Source organism: Varanus komodoensis, unplaced genomic scaffold (assembly GCF_004798865.1).
Source record: "Varanus komodoensis strain SLA01 unplaced genomic scaffold, ASM479886v1 scaffold19, whole genome shotgun sequence".
In the NCBI taxonomy this organism is placed as follows: Eukaryota; Metazoa; Chordata; class Lepidosauria; order Squamata; family Varanidae; genus Varanus; species Varanus komodoensis.
This window is the reverse complement of record NW_025335550.1, coordinates 16,640,392-16,653,758: the sequence shown is the minus strand read 5'-3', so window position 1 is coordinate 16,653,758 and position 13,367 is coordinate 16,640,392. Positions and strand designations below refer to the sequence as shown.

The window sequence follows — 13,367 nt, the reverse complement described above, 5'->3', positions numbered from 1 at the left end:
GCATTGAATGGGAAAGGGCTGTGTACCTTTTATGTATACTAGAAATATTTTTCCCTAACCAAGCTGTTAATTGCTTTGCATCTTTATGCTTAAGATGTTGCTAAAGCTTAGGTTCACTTGAAGGCTGATTCATACAGGTGCATTGATAATGTGATATCTCAGCTTGGTAACTGAGCTGAATGTGTGATCTTTTTCCATTGACCCGTGTATTTTGTTTTGACTTAAGGTCAGATGGTTTTGAACATTCAGTTTATGGTGATTAAACTGTGATCACTGACCAAAACCTATTCACACCTTCACATTGCATGATGAGGGACAGCAAGGACAAGTATACCAGCTGCATCACCACCCAGGCCAACAATTAGGAGTGTGGGCAAAGGTCTTGCCTCTGAAATGCATGCTTCTATACAATATATGAGTTGGCTGTTAAGATACTTCAAAACTACAAGTGAAAAGGAATAGAATAGTACCATATATGCTTCAGAAGTATGAAAAATCTCTCCTGTATGAACAATTATATATGCCTCAGAGATTTAATTGAGTTCCCAACAACAAACCTCAGGCTCTCTTCCTGTGTTCTTTGTGGGTAGCAACATGTAGTTAAACCATAGGGAAGGGTTCACACACAGTGACAACCCTTGATTCAATAACAACCCATTTTGTTGTTATATGCAAATCCATTCGTTTTCTATGAACAGTGTTCTTCATCAAAGGGAGGTGCTTTATGAAGGCACTAATATATGCAGGGTCCACACATATGGAGGGGGAGCCAGAATAAACATAGCTCTGCCACTTCATCACTGTTGTTCATGTATGGGAACTTACTCTCTGCCATGGGGAACCTCCTCTATCTGTAAAGAGTCTATGTGCAGTTTGGAGTCCTGGAAGAGGACAAAAAGAGCAAAGGAGCAGGGTGAAGCTAGTTGCTTCTTTGCATGTGGACCATAAACATTTTAAAACATCTGAAGGCTGGCATGTTGAATATAGTGAATTATCATGTGAACTGGTGCACCCATTTTGGACTGAGTTTAGATACTTTAATTTCCATTTTAACTTCTACCATTATTGTTGTGGTTAGACATGGAAAATAAAAGACGACTGCCTTTTTAAACCTCTGTGGTTTGAGGCCAGCCAACAAGTTTGTTTGCCTGCTTCAACCACCCAAAACCATTTTATTCTACAAGAAATTTCTGTGATGACCGCATAGATACATTCCCTCTCTGTTTTGTAGAAGTGTGTGAAAAATGTAATTTGTCCTATGAGGGATAATAAGTCCTTGTATTAGGGGATTGCTCTAGGTGGCCTCTTGTGTCCGTAAAGTGCTGTGATTGCACAAGTTTTTAAAGATAAGCCATGATATATAGTATTTATTTAGTCTCGCATATTAAGAGTGCCTAATGTGTTGTAATAAACCTTTCAACTACACTGTAAGGTAGAAAAGCGCCTCTAAAAGTACTCCAGAAATGATCATGCAACTTCTATCAAAAACAGATGAGCATGCTTTTCTACCTGTGTTAAAGTTCTATATGGTTTCAGGTTTAAGTGTATCAGCTAAAAGTAATGGGGCAAAACAGCCCTGAGAAGAAAGGCGTACATGCAGATGCTTCAAACATTTTCCTCTGGTTATAATAGTGGAATTTCCAATTTGATTAGAAATTGCCTCTAACTACCTGAAGTACTGCAATAATTGTGTTTTTAAGCACTGGGAGCTGCTGGAAGCCTGCTAAAATGGGAGGGATATTGGTTAGTACAGTGGTACCTTGGCTCATGAACTTAATCTGTTCCATGACTCTGGTCGTGACCCAAATTGGTCGTGACCCAAGTCAAATTTCCCCATAAGGTTAATCCGTTCTGTAACTATTTTTTTTAAATCACAAAAATTTGAAGCAAAGTGACAAAGAACAACAAAGATAGCAGCTATCTCCCCCACTCCCCCGAGCATTTCACCCCCAACATGACCTCGATCGCACCTGTGTTCCCTGCATGAGCATCACTGTGATTGCGGCCATAGACAGGTGTGACCATGGTCACGCTTGGGCGGGGAACATGGGTGTGATCGCAGCCATCTCCCCCCCCCCACGAGCGCTATCACGGTCACGCTCATGCAGTGAAGATGGGCACGATTGCGATTGTCACCTGATGAAGAGTTCTCGACCTGAGGCAATTTTTTTCTGAAATTTCTGTTTGTGACCCGATTTGGTCATGAACTGAGGTGTTTGTGAGTCAAGGTACCACTGTACAAGGCTGGCATATATTGCATTCAGGAGATCCCAGGTTCACTCCTCTGCATTTCTAGCTGAGAAGAATCTTGTAGCATGGAGTGAAAGCCCTTCTGTTTATAGTCCTTTCTCCAACCCAGGAAGAAAGCAGGAGCTGGGTTTCAGCTCACACACTTACTTTATTTACTTAAAACTTTTTTAGACCATCCCTTACCATAGTCTCGGGATGGCTTAACAATAAGACAAAACAAAATAAAACACAGCATGATGGTGCTTAAGTTTTTCCTCACAGCAAGTTTTACTTTTGTATGGTGTTAGTCCAACATGGAGATTTGCTTATAGGACTGTGGGTATGTTACCATGAAGTGGCTTGTTTGCTACAGGGAAAACGTATACCTTGCAAATTTGGGGGTTTATCTTGAAAATACAGTGGTACCTTGGCTCACAAACACCTTGGTTCACAACCAAATCGGATCATGAACAAAAAGTTCATGAAAATTTTGACTTGGGTTGAGAACTCCGCATTGGGTGGCAACCACGATCACAGTTGCATTCGTGCAGGGAAGAGGTGCATGATCACGGGCACGCTCCTGCAGGAAAGACGGGCGCAATCTCAGCTATCTCCCCCTCCCCAACCAGCATGATTGTGACCATCTCCCCACCCCCACTGCTGAGTGGGGAGATGGCCACGATCGCAGTTGCATTGGTGTAGGGAAGACATAGAGGAGCTGATGACAGAAGAACTTGCTGAACTCCAGAGTGAGCAGCAGAAGGCACTTGCTGAGGAGCATTCCACTGAGGAAGAGGAAGACGGGGAGGAGGTTAGCAGTGATGTGATGCGATCCATTATGAAGAAATTGAATGAGTGCCAGGATTTCTTTGAAAAGCAACACCCCAACATAATTGTAACGATCAGAGTGTTGAATCTGATGAACGATAACGTGGTCTCTCATTTCCGGAGGGTTATGCAGCGCAGGAAAAAAAAGTGACTATAGATAGATTTTTCACCAAAATTGACACTGCAGCTAAGAAACAAAGAAGAGAGGAAACCCCTGAAAGAGATCTCCCCAATGTCCTCAGAACGATAACCTCTCCTCCCCCCGCACCTAGGTTAGTGTTCTCTACTGCACTGTACAGTACTTTGTTGTTCTTTGTCACTTTGTTTCAATTTTTTCTGATTTAAAAAAAAATAGTTACACCTTATTTACATTGAACCTCATGGGGAAATTTGACTTGGATCACAACCAGAGTCGTGGAACGGGTTAAGTTCGTGAGCCAAGGTACCACTGTATGTGTCAGTTGGCAAGGTCGTCATTTCTGCTTGCAAGGGAACTCCTCAGCCTGGCTGAAATAGCTGTGTCAGCAGTCCTCAACCTTTTGGAGCCTGTTGGTCCATTTGTAATGTTGAGAGAGAGTGCCAGGTGGGGAATGGGGCAATTAGGAAAAGGCTAGTATACTGGGTGGATTTGATTTACATCAAATCAGTGGGACGAGATTTAAATCATGCTTTTCTGCATAATTTACGCGCATGCCTGCCTTACCCATGAGTAGAGGAATTTCATTAAAATATTCCCAAACTGGATGTCTTTTACAGCCTGCTGCCATTATAGGTTTTCTCCTTCAGGGAAAGAATAATATGATAGACCTCAGGCTATACACAAAAGACCCAAGCACTTGTGGAGGATTCTTCTCAAAAGGTTTCACTTTCTTTTTACAGCTTGCCCCTCCCTCCTCACACTTAGCTTCTTGTGCAGATGTATTCCTTTCCCAACAATCTTCTATTCATTGATTTTTTTTACACTTAACACTTAAGAAGTAAGGGGTTATTCTGTGCACAATGTTTTGCAAAGGAGCAATGGAATTAAGCTCTCAACTCTGTATGCTCATTTGTAACATTTTTGCTGTGAAGAAGAGTCATGTGATCTTTGCAGACACAAATTCAGAGTTTTGGGAACTGTAAAACCAAGTATCTGCGATAATATCTTCTAGATATAAAAATTACCCAGTAATCTTACAAAAACCTCTGGAAGAGCACATAGTGAATGGATGAATGGAATTCATTTACCAAAAAAATTGAACATTGCATGAATATACAGCTTCATGCTACATAATTAAAAACGAATCCTTATTTCATGATGAATAACCTTTGGACTATAATGTATCTTAAATAGAAAACCATCTTTAAATAGATTTTTCCTCAAAGGTCATTAAGGTAAAAAAAAATCCAATTTAAATCAAATTAATCCATTTTTTATTTTTTTTTAAATAGTGATTTTTATCCATCCTGCCAGAGTATAAAAATTAGATTTAATCCAGAGCAAGCAACCCATTCTTCTTCATTGGCTATGCTTGCTAGAGCTGATGTGAGGGTTGGGGTTGTAGGCCAAAACATCCAGAGGGCCGCAACTAGCTCAACTAGTTTTATTAAGTAAATACAAACTAGCCATCACAGATTTCCATTTCCTGCTCCATCATGATCTATTGTGAAGTCCAGTTCTCTCAAAATGCAGTATTCCTACCTGGATGGTTTGGATTCTGAAGAGGAGGAGGAAAAGATGGCAGATAATCTCAAACTGTCATGATTACCAAGCGAGATTACTTAAGACATTGTCTGAAAACCAAAACTGCCTTAGGAATGGAGGGAGACACTGTAAAACAGAGAGCAGATGGAGGGCAGTTCTTAGACCCTGTAAAAAGCTGGCAAGCTAAATAAGTAGACCAATTAAGTAAAGTCAAGAGTTCCTACTGTTTGGCTCTTAAACAGTGTGAGCCACCCTGAGAATGGAGTTAAAGCCTTCAGAGATGGAGGGGAAATTGTTTCAGATTGGTTTCAACTCTTCACATGCTCCCACTGATAAGGAATTATTTGATTTATGCTGCTTGTCAACCTGCTGAGCTTCAGGAAAGGATTAGGGTTTTTTTTTAAGCTTTCATATATATCTGCAGAAAAAGGAAAAGGGTGAAAAATGGGCTCACAACGTTTATTAAATCATGGACTGTTATCTTTTGAAGCACAATGAATCTACACAATTTTTGAAGAAAATAAAGCACTCTTGCTAAGAGGACTTGCCCAGTTCTTAAGCCTGAGTTCCCAGAACTTCCCCCTGTTGTCTTCCAGGGTCTAAATAACTCAAACTGCCTCATTGCCTCTTACTGAAAAGGCTTTGCTCTTACAGTGAGGCCAGAGTAACTAAAGGTCTCTTCCTCCAGTTTGGAGCTAATCACATATTTTCACCTTTATCTGAGGCCTTCCTTAATCTCGTCTCTCAATCTGAGGTTAGAGTGGCCATGTGGCTACCCCCTCAGTTACTGCAACTAAACTCTGAAATTTCCTTAGAGAGGAAAGCTATTTGGCTCTGCCATTCCTTGGTTCTTAAAGCATTGTTAAGAGTATTGTCCCAGGGTCAACTATAGATTCCATTCATTCATTCATTACTTTTCTATAAGCATCCAGCAGCTAAAGATCCTTTGGTGTTTACATTAATTGCATAGCATGTAGCTGAGTAATTTTTTCTCTTTACTTTAGAGTAAGTGTTCATGGCTCCAATTCAGATTAGGACCAGTGCACACCGAGAAGACCAAACCTCCCCTTGCCAGTTTTTCTTGAAATCCTTTCCTGTATGTAAGAGTTTTTTTAAAAAAAGGGCAGGGAGAGAAAGGGAATTTATTTATTTCTTAAATCCACCTGCAGAGAGAGGTGGGGTCAGGAATAAGTTGGGGATCTTTAGGGGAAAAAACCTGTGTGGGAAGGCTTAATCATTCCCTCTTGGTGCATGGTTGTCCTGATTCATGGTGCTCATGTGCACTTTAGAGTAAAATTGAAGTATCCTCAATATTATACTATGTAATTAATATAATGTGTGATTTGACATGATGATCCACAGCCACCCTTGTCCAGGTCTTGCACATTCATACTGGCAGCTATTTGCAGGTAAATTAACCCATAGTAGGCAGCCACATCACACAAACTGGCCCAGTAAGTAAGGTTAGTGATGGAGACACTTACTACTCCCAAAGAGAAGCAATACATTTTAAATATGTCTGTCTGTTGGTAAATATTGACTTTTCTACAAAAATGGATCTCAGTGAAGCCTGATCTTAATCTTTTAATATCATGAGAGATAAACAATACAGTGCATTTGAGTGGTTTGTAATTTGCCAGTTTTTTTAACTCTCAGCACATATTGCTGTGCATTGCTTGAAAAAACATTTGGATATATTGTCAAAAATCTAATGAAAACTAGAGACTAGGTAAGGAATGGCAAGATAAATCTGTTAGTTATTTGCCTGAAACACTGCTAGATCAGCTAGAATGGGAGTCGGACTCCTTTACAGCTCACCTTCATCACAACATGTAGCTGAAGATAAGCTGTTAATTTACTCACATGTAAGCATGCACGGCCTCTAGTCAGTTGAGGACTGCCATGGGTTAGAAGGAGAGGATTACAGCTGCCTCCCCCATTTCCCCCTATAATTCCTCCCAGTGGGAGGTTTAAAAAAAAGGCCAACTGATGCCAACTGGGACTTTTTTCAAAAATATGCAGATCCTTTTGGGGAGGATTTCAGAAAATAATGGGGGCGGTTTAATATTCATCCACTGGTGCACAGTGATCCCCATCTAAAACAAGGCTTGGCATACTTACACTTCAGTAATTAAGAAGTTGCCTTCAGCTATGCACTATGTGGTTACCATTATATATAATTTGGTTTTGGTAAGGAATGCCTATTGAAAGATCATTACTGAAGAAACAAAGGGTGGTGAGCATAATTTTAGTGAGGTCATTCTCATCAGGCATGTATCATGAGGAATAATTCATTTAATTAGTAAATTAACAGCTGATTACATACTTGTCAATTCCTTTGGGTTCAGTGGGACTTACAGGTAGGTGGATCTAGTGGGTCTGAAGGCCTATGGAATGAATAACCATGTGAGTAGCTGACTATTTTGCTTTCTAACAGAGGAGCACTTCTAGACCACCTTTTCTGCTGTTCCTTTCTATTTTCAAGGAAGAGCTTAATGAGTTGCAGGAATGGGTTGCATTAGCCAAGAACAGAGTTATAGAAAGCTTTCTAAAGGTTACTTATAATCAATTCTATTGCTTAATTAAATATTTTTAGAGAAAGGCTCCAGATATGGCTCTTGAATATTAAACATGTGAGAACAATACTATAGGCTTTAATAGGGTCTGAAAATATTCTTAAAGGGCAGTGTCCTGTTTAACACAACTACTAATGTAAATTGCATTTGTGCTAGTGTAAGCGACTTCTAGCACAATGCTAATAGAATTTCTGGCAAGATATTTTCTTGGATGCTACCTAAAGTTATTTATGCCCTGCCCCCAGCCAATGTAATTAACTGACTAAAATGCATAGTGCAGAGAAACATTCTTAGGATTTTAGTAGAATTGATCAGTCTACTCCCTTTTAAACAAAGGAAGCAATACTCTTTTGAGACATAAAGGAGTTTACTGGATTGCCTACATTGGGCCTATTGGCACATCACAAGAGTCCGCCGAGGATAGCTTTACCCACACTGGCTAATAAATTGATTGGCATGCGTTACTGCATTCTGCAAACCCAGGCAGCAGAGGTTGTTTGTGGGTTAGTCAACCCTCAAATAATCTTACCCTAAAATAGCCCTTTTGAGTCCAAGTCTTGTGGCTTGCCATGCATGTGAGCACCATGAAAAAATGGTGCCTGTGCAACAAGACATCCCCCTGCCATAAATTAGACCATGGTGTATTATAAGAACCAGGACACTTGGTTAGGAATGGAGATGTTGCTTGAAATCTTCCAACAAAATTGGCTGAATAACTGTTAACTAGCTTGCAGCCTCAGTTTGTCACTGTATACCATCTTTTTCATAGACATTTTAAACAGTCTGCAATAGGCAGTAAAGAGCCCACTGTGGTGAAAGCATCATTAGTTTTTCCTTTGATGGAAACTTTTTGTAGACAGAAGGTGGTCTTTCATTTTATTTCTATGGTAGGTCTTTAATGACATTCTCTTAATGTGGCCAAAGGTTGTAAAACATGGAAAGGAAGTGGCTAAGTAGTCTTCTTTATTTTTTATTTTTTAATCATGGCTCTAACAGTGTTATGGCTGTGGCTACTTTGGAGCAACCTTCCAAAACTGCCTCCCTCTTGTATCATTTGTTTTAAGCGTGTGGGATTTATAAGCCTAAAGAAGATGCAGTTGCTTCCCAAGAAAGTTTAACCCAAAAGATTTACATTTTGCTAGCCTAGTTTGCCAAAATTGGCACTGAAACCAAAAATGCATCTGAAACTTTGGGTTAAATCCAATGCTAGTCCTAACTAGGGTTGACCATCGAAATGAATGAAGGTTAAAGTCAGACTAACTGCATGCAGCCTTTTGGTTACATTGTGGTTTTTAGCATTTCAACTAAATGTTGATTTTATTTTTCGATTTAGTAGGCTCTTGAGCTGATCTGTATATTGTTTTTAAATTGTTGAATATGCTACTTACTTCGTTTCTGGATTGTGTTGTGCTTCTTAACGGTGAGCCTGAAGCTGACTGGTGGTGCCTCTGTTGCCAGATTTTTACTTGAGTGGGTTAACAGGCCAAAGCAAAAGACAGAAGTCCCCCCCCTGCTTTCTTACTGCCTTGTGTTTTACAGATCTCATGGTTCTAAAATGTTAATCGTTGATTCATCTACCACCATGTGAATACCAGGAGTGCTGCTAATATTAAAGTACCAGTAACATTTATATGAGCTAGTAATGTTATCCAGAAGCCCTTGTATATTCAGGCAGTTCTAAATCCCACACGGAGACTTTAGTTGGCTCTCATCTGAAGAGTGTGAGGCAACAAGGGAAGGGAGAGGAAGGAAAGCTTGTAAAATTTATTGCTATTGAGGCAGTGAGAGAATAGCACAGTCCACTTAAAACTCTAAATGATCTGCTTTTATCTTCACTTTTTTAAAAAACTGCTTTGTGAAAAACTTCAATCACAGGATGTTTGATTTCATGAAAAATCTGATTCTCAGTTTCCTATATTGGGCCATGTGACAGAGTGATAACAGAATACTTGGTCTTGTTTTCACTGCCTGTGGGATCATTAAATGTAGTGGTGGTCTTATAGTATTTATGTAAGCTGCTAACTGTTCTGTAAAGTGGAAAATTTGAAACCTTGGATCCCATTATGGAATATTGGGGGCTAGAGCAGCTGTTTATGAAAATAACTTTGGGCAAAAAGCGTTGTTAGCAGTATTCATTTTGTAAATTTGTCACCAACATATTTAGCTTAACAGAGAAAATCAAGGTTAAAACGGTAGCATTGACTTCTTTTGCACATAATGTTAACACATGGTATGGTTTGTTCAATTCTGGGTGGTTGTGATAAATGAACATGGCTGCACTAATAAATTATGGTTTGTCCATCATGAACAAACCCCAAAAGAGAACCCATGGTTTGTTGTGGAGTTGTGAACTGTGGGTTGTTTAAACCATGGGCAGTTGTTATGGACAAACCCGAAACTATGAATAGTTTCATGGGTTGTTTCACAAAGCTACTGAGATGACAGGGAAAGATGGGGGAGAGGGGACTGCTTCTTTGCATAGCAGTATTACAGCACAACAAAGTTATTTGGAAATAGGGAAGCAGTTGTTGAAGCCAGTGACAAGCAAACAACACAAGTTTTGAGGAGATACACTGAGGTTTATTTGATTGTTTGCCAGAAAACCTTGGATAGGGCAAAAAAAAAAAAAAAAGGATTAAGTGAATCATGCATTATTTTTGGATGTAGCAACAGCATTCTGTGAAATTTGTGGGTTCAACAACCCCAAGGTGATCCAAATCAAACCATAGATTAATTTGGGGTTGCATCATCCACAAATTATCCCAGTTGACTGGGTTCAGACATCACAGAAATAACCTATGAATGCAGAACTCATAGGCTATTTCTAGAAACCAGATGCAGCTTGCATGTTGCACCTGTCCCAGAAATTCATGACCTAATTAATTAACCCACAAATTGCCACTGGACACTGCCATTTCATCCAAAGAGTCCCATTATGTGTGAACCACACTGTTTTAGATACATTATGAAAATCTTTTAAATATGGATTGCAGCCACAATATGACTTCCACAGACAGAAGGACTCTTCAACAGCAAAAGTCTTCTGATCCAACGGACATTTCCACTAGCAGATTGTGGGAAGAGATTATTTTAGCTGATTTCCCCTCCCTCTGTAGCCCCCAGAAAATCTGTTCAAGAGTGTTGGGGGAGCCCCATGAACAGTGTGAGATTTAGAGCTTGGGGCTTACAGAGCAAGAGGCAAGAAAATCATTGCTTTCCTTTCCCTTGGAATACAGTAGTACCTTGGCTCATGAACTTAATCTGACCAGGACTCTGGTCGTGACCCAGATTGGCTGTGAGCCAAGTCAAATTTCCCCATAAGGTTCAGTGTAAATAAGGTTAATCTGTTCTGTAAATATTTTTTTTAATCACAGGGAAGACAGACACGATCGCGGGCGCGCTCGGGCAGGGAGGACGGGCACAATCCCAGGCATCTCCTCCACCCCACCAGCACGATTGTGGCCATCTCTCCCCCCCTCCAGCTTGAGCGCAGTCACACTTGTGCAGGGAAGACGGCACACTCGTGATCGTCACCCGATGCAGAGTTCACGACCTGAGGCAAAATTTTCCTGAAATTTCTGTTTGCGACCCGATTTGTTTGTGAACTGAGGTGTTTGTGAGCTGAGGTACCAATGTATCTTTAGTAGAATTCTGCTCAGGCAATGTGACTCCCATTGGACACAAATGCTAGATCTGACATTCTGCTTTGACCCAGGACTACAAATGAATTGTCACTGTAGCAGTTAACATCAATATAGAAAGAAAAATAAACTTGTGTGTGTGAGGGGGCAGTTAATTAGAACCACAAACATTAATATACAGATGTTGAATTTATGCTGATGATTTTATTGTGATCAATGCAAGGTTCGAATATCCAGAAAAAATAAAAATCACAAAACTGATTTATCCAGAAAAAAATATCCAGAAAAAACTAAAATCACAAAACTGAGGTATAATAAACATTTTAGAGAAGACTTTTGAATTACTGTTTTCTGGAATTGCATATATGGCTGCTGCAGCATTGATTATTTATTTATTTAAAGTTTTTGTATGCCGTCCCCTTGCTATATAGGATTCTATTATCCTACAGAATATAAACATGCAAAGTGGGCAAAACAATATTTTCTTTATTTAAAAGAGTGGGCTTATTTCAACATATTAATGACAAAGTTCAATTGTACTGCAACTTTTTCATATTGTGAGATCTGTTACAAGCATGCTAGGAGATCTTTTGCAGGATTCCTGTGGTGTTAGTAGTTTGCACATTTTAATGTAGCTTTTAAAGTGTTCGGTGACTGTTTAACTATAAAATGTAACATGCATCTGGCATATGACTCAGCCATTTACCCATTTTGGATTTTTCGAAACATATTCTGAGTCAATCTCATCTCATTCTAGTCTTATAAATCCTTCAGGTCCTTACTGACTTGAAAAATCCTCCCTCCTCTTAGGGCCCGAAGCTAAGAAGTGATCCTGTTAGCAGATAGTGTTGAGAGCAAAATAGAGTGGTAATGAAATAGGAACCCATATGGCGTTTGAGTAATAGTTTTCCATTTTTTAAATAAATGATATATTTAATAGGGAAAAGTTCAGTGTAAAGCAATCTTTTCATTTTCAGCTTCTGATTAAGGTGAGGTATGCCCTTTAGCTGTATTTTAAGTTGATATATACATTGAAAGCAGTAGTTCCCATGAACATGTCATACCATTATTAAGCAATATCACTCAATGAAACTGAGCATCACTGTTCACTTCAGTCTGATTTTCCCTGTATGAAAGAATATTCAGAAGAAATCATATGTGAAGCTGACATGATATAAATAACTCACTGTGATTTTTATCATATCCACAAGTTAATTTAGAAGTTGAAGTACATTAATTTTCTATCTAGTTCCTCATGTGAAGGCAGCATATAACTACTACTAGGGGAAAACAATCAGCATATTTTAATCTGCAGAATACTCTGTTTTGGCTTGAATGTGAAGAAGATGTGGTAACTGAAATACCAATAGGAAAACATATTCCAGTCAAAGTTAAGCACTCTTAAACTCCAGATGTTTCAATGGGATATGGTTAACACATTAAATTTGGTGATGCTTGATTTGACTGTTCTTAATGATGTCCTGTGTGGGTTGTTTAATTCATGGAAGGCAAGAGGACAATCCTCACCCAAATCAGTGATTCAGTTATTTATGGCCTTAGTATTTTATGTACAGTTTGCTGTATCTAACCCTAACCTTCTACCAGAAGAACAAAACCTGCAGTTCTCCCCCATGTAGCCCCCTGTGTACCTTCCAAACCTGATCCAGAGCAGATTTGGAAGGTGTCTGGGGGACTTCAGGTAGGAGACAAAATGCAAGAAGAACATCATTTGCATATGTGATATTGCCACTTATATACCCCCTGTCTCAAAATACTAATTTACTAGATCAGAAGTAAGCTTGATCACTTTTTCTGATTTAGTAAAATAATTTAAATGATTTACATCATTTAAAACTTGATTTGCTTTCTATGTAAAAAATTGACCCCTTTTAACTGACTATAAAAGCCTGCTGAATGAACAGAGGGAAGCTGTCAATGTTTATTGATATAAATGGACCCTTGTTACTGTACAAAGCCGCAAGATTCCATGGTTGGTTTTGATTCCACACACAGTCTCCCTGTGTGAATGATAATGGAAATTTCATACCTCCTGCTGATGCCAATTATGAAAGGATAGGATTAGTTATGCAAATCTTTGGATTCTAGCTGTTGTTCTTATCTTCCTGCCTATGACCAGAACAGTTATACCCATTAGCCAGAGGGTTTTCTGGAGTAAGTGCTCAAAGAGAACTTGATGTCAGTGGAGACCGGTGGACAGTTTGGTGAGGCAGCAGCCAGGTCAAGAGAGGAGGTCATGGGAAGTGGAACACTCTTTTGAATCCTCAACAGCCAGCAACCCATACTATGGGGAAGGGAGATGGAGGCACATTGACTTTAAGATCATGAATGCAACAGTGTGTTTGTTGGTGGGAGAGGATTCATAAAGCCACACAAAAGTATTCCTTTGGA

The 13,367-nt window shown here is 39.4% G+C and overlaps 1 protein-coding gene across 3 annotated transcripts in view; it reads left to right on the top strand.

Annotated features, from left to right (window-relative positions):
- The window catches only part of MLLT3 (MLLT3 super elongation complex subunit), a 157,296-nt gene that overhangs the window by 107,168 nt on the left and 36,761 nt on the right, over nucleotides 1–13,367 (top strand). The window lies entirely within an intron of this gene.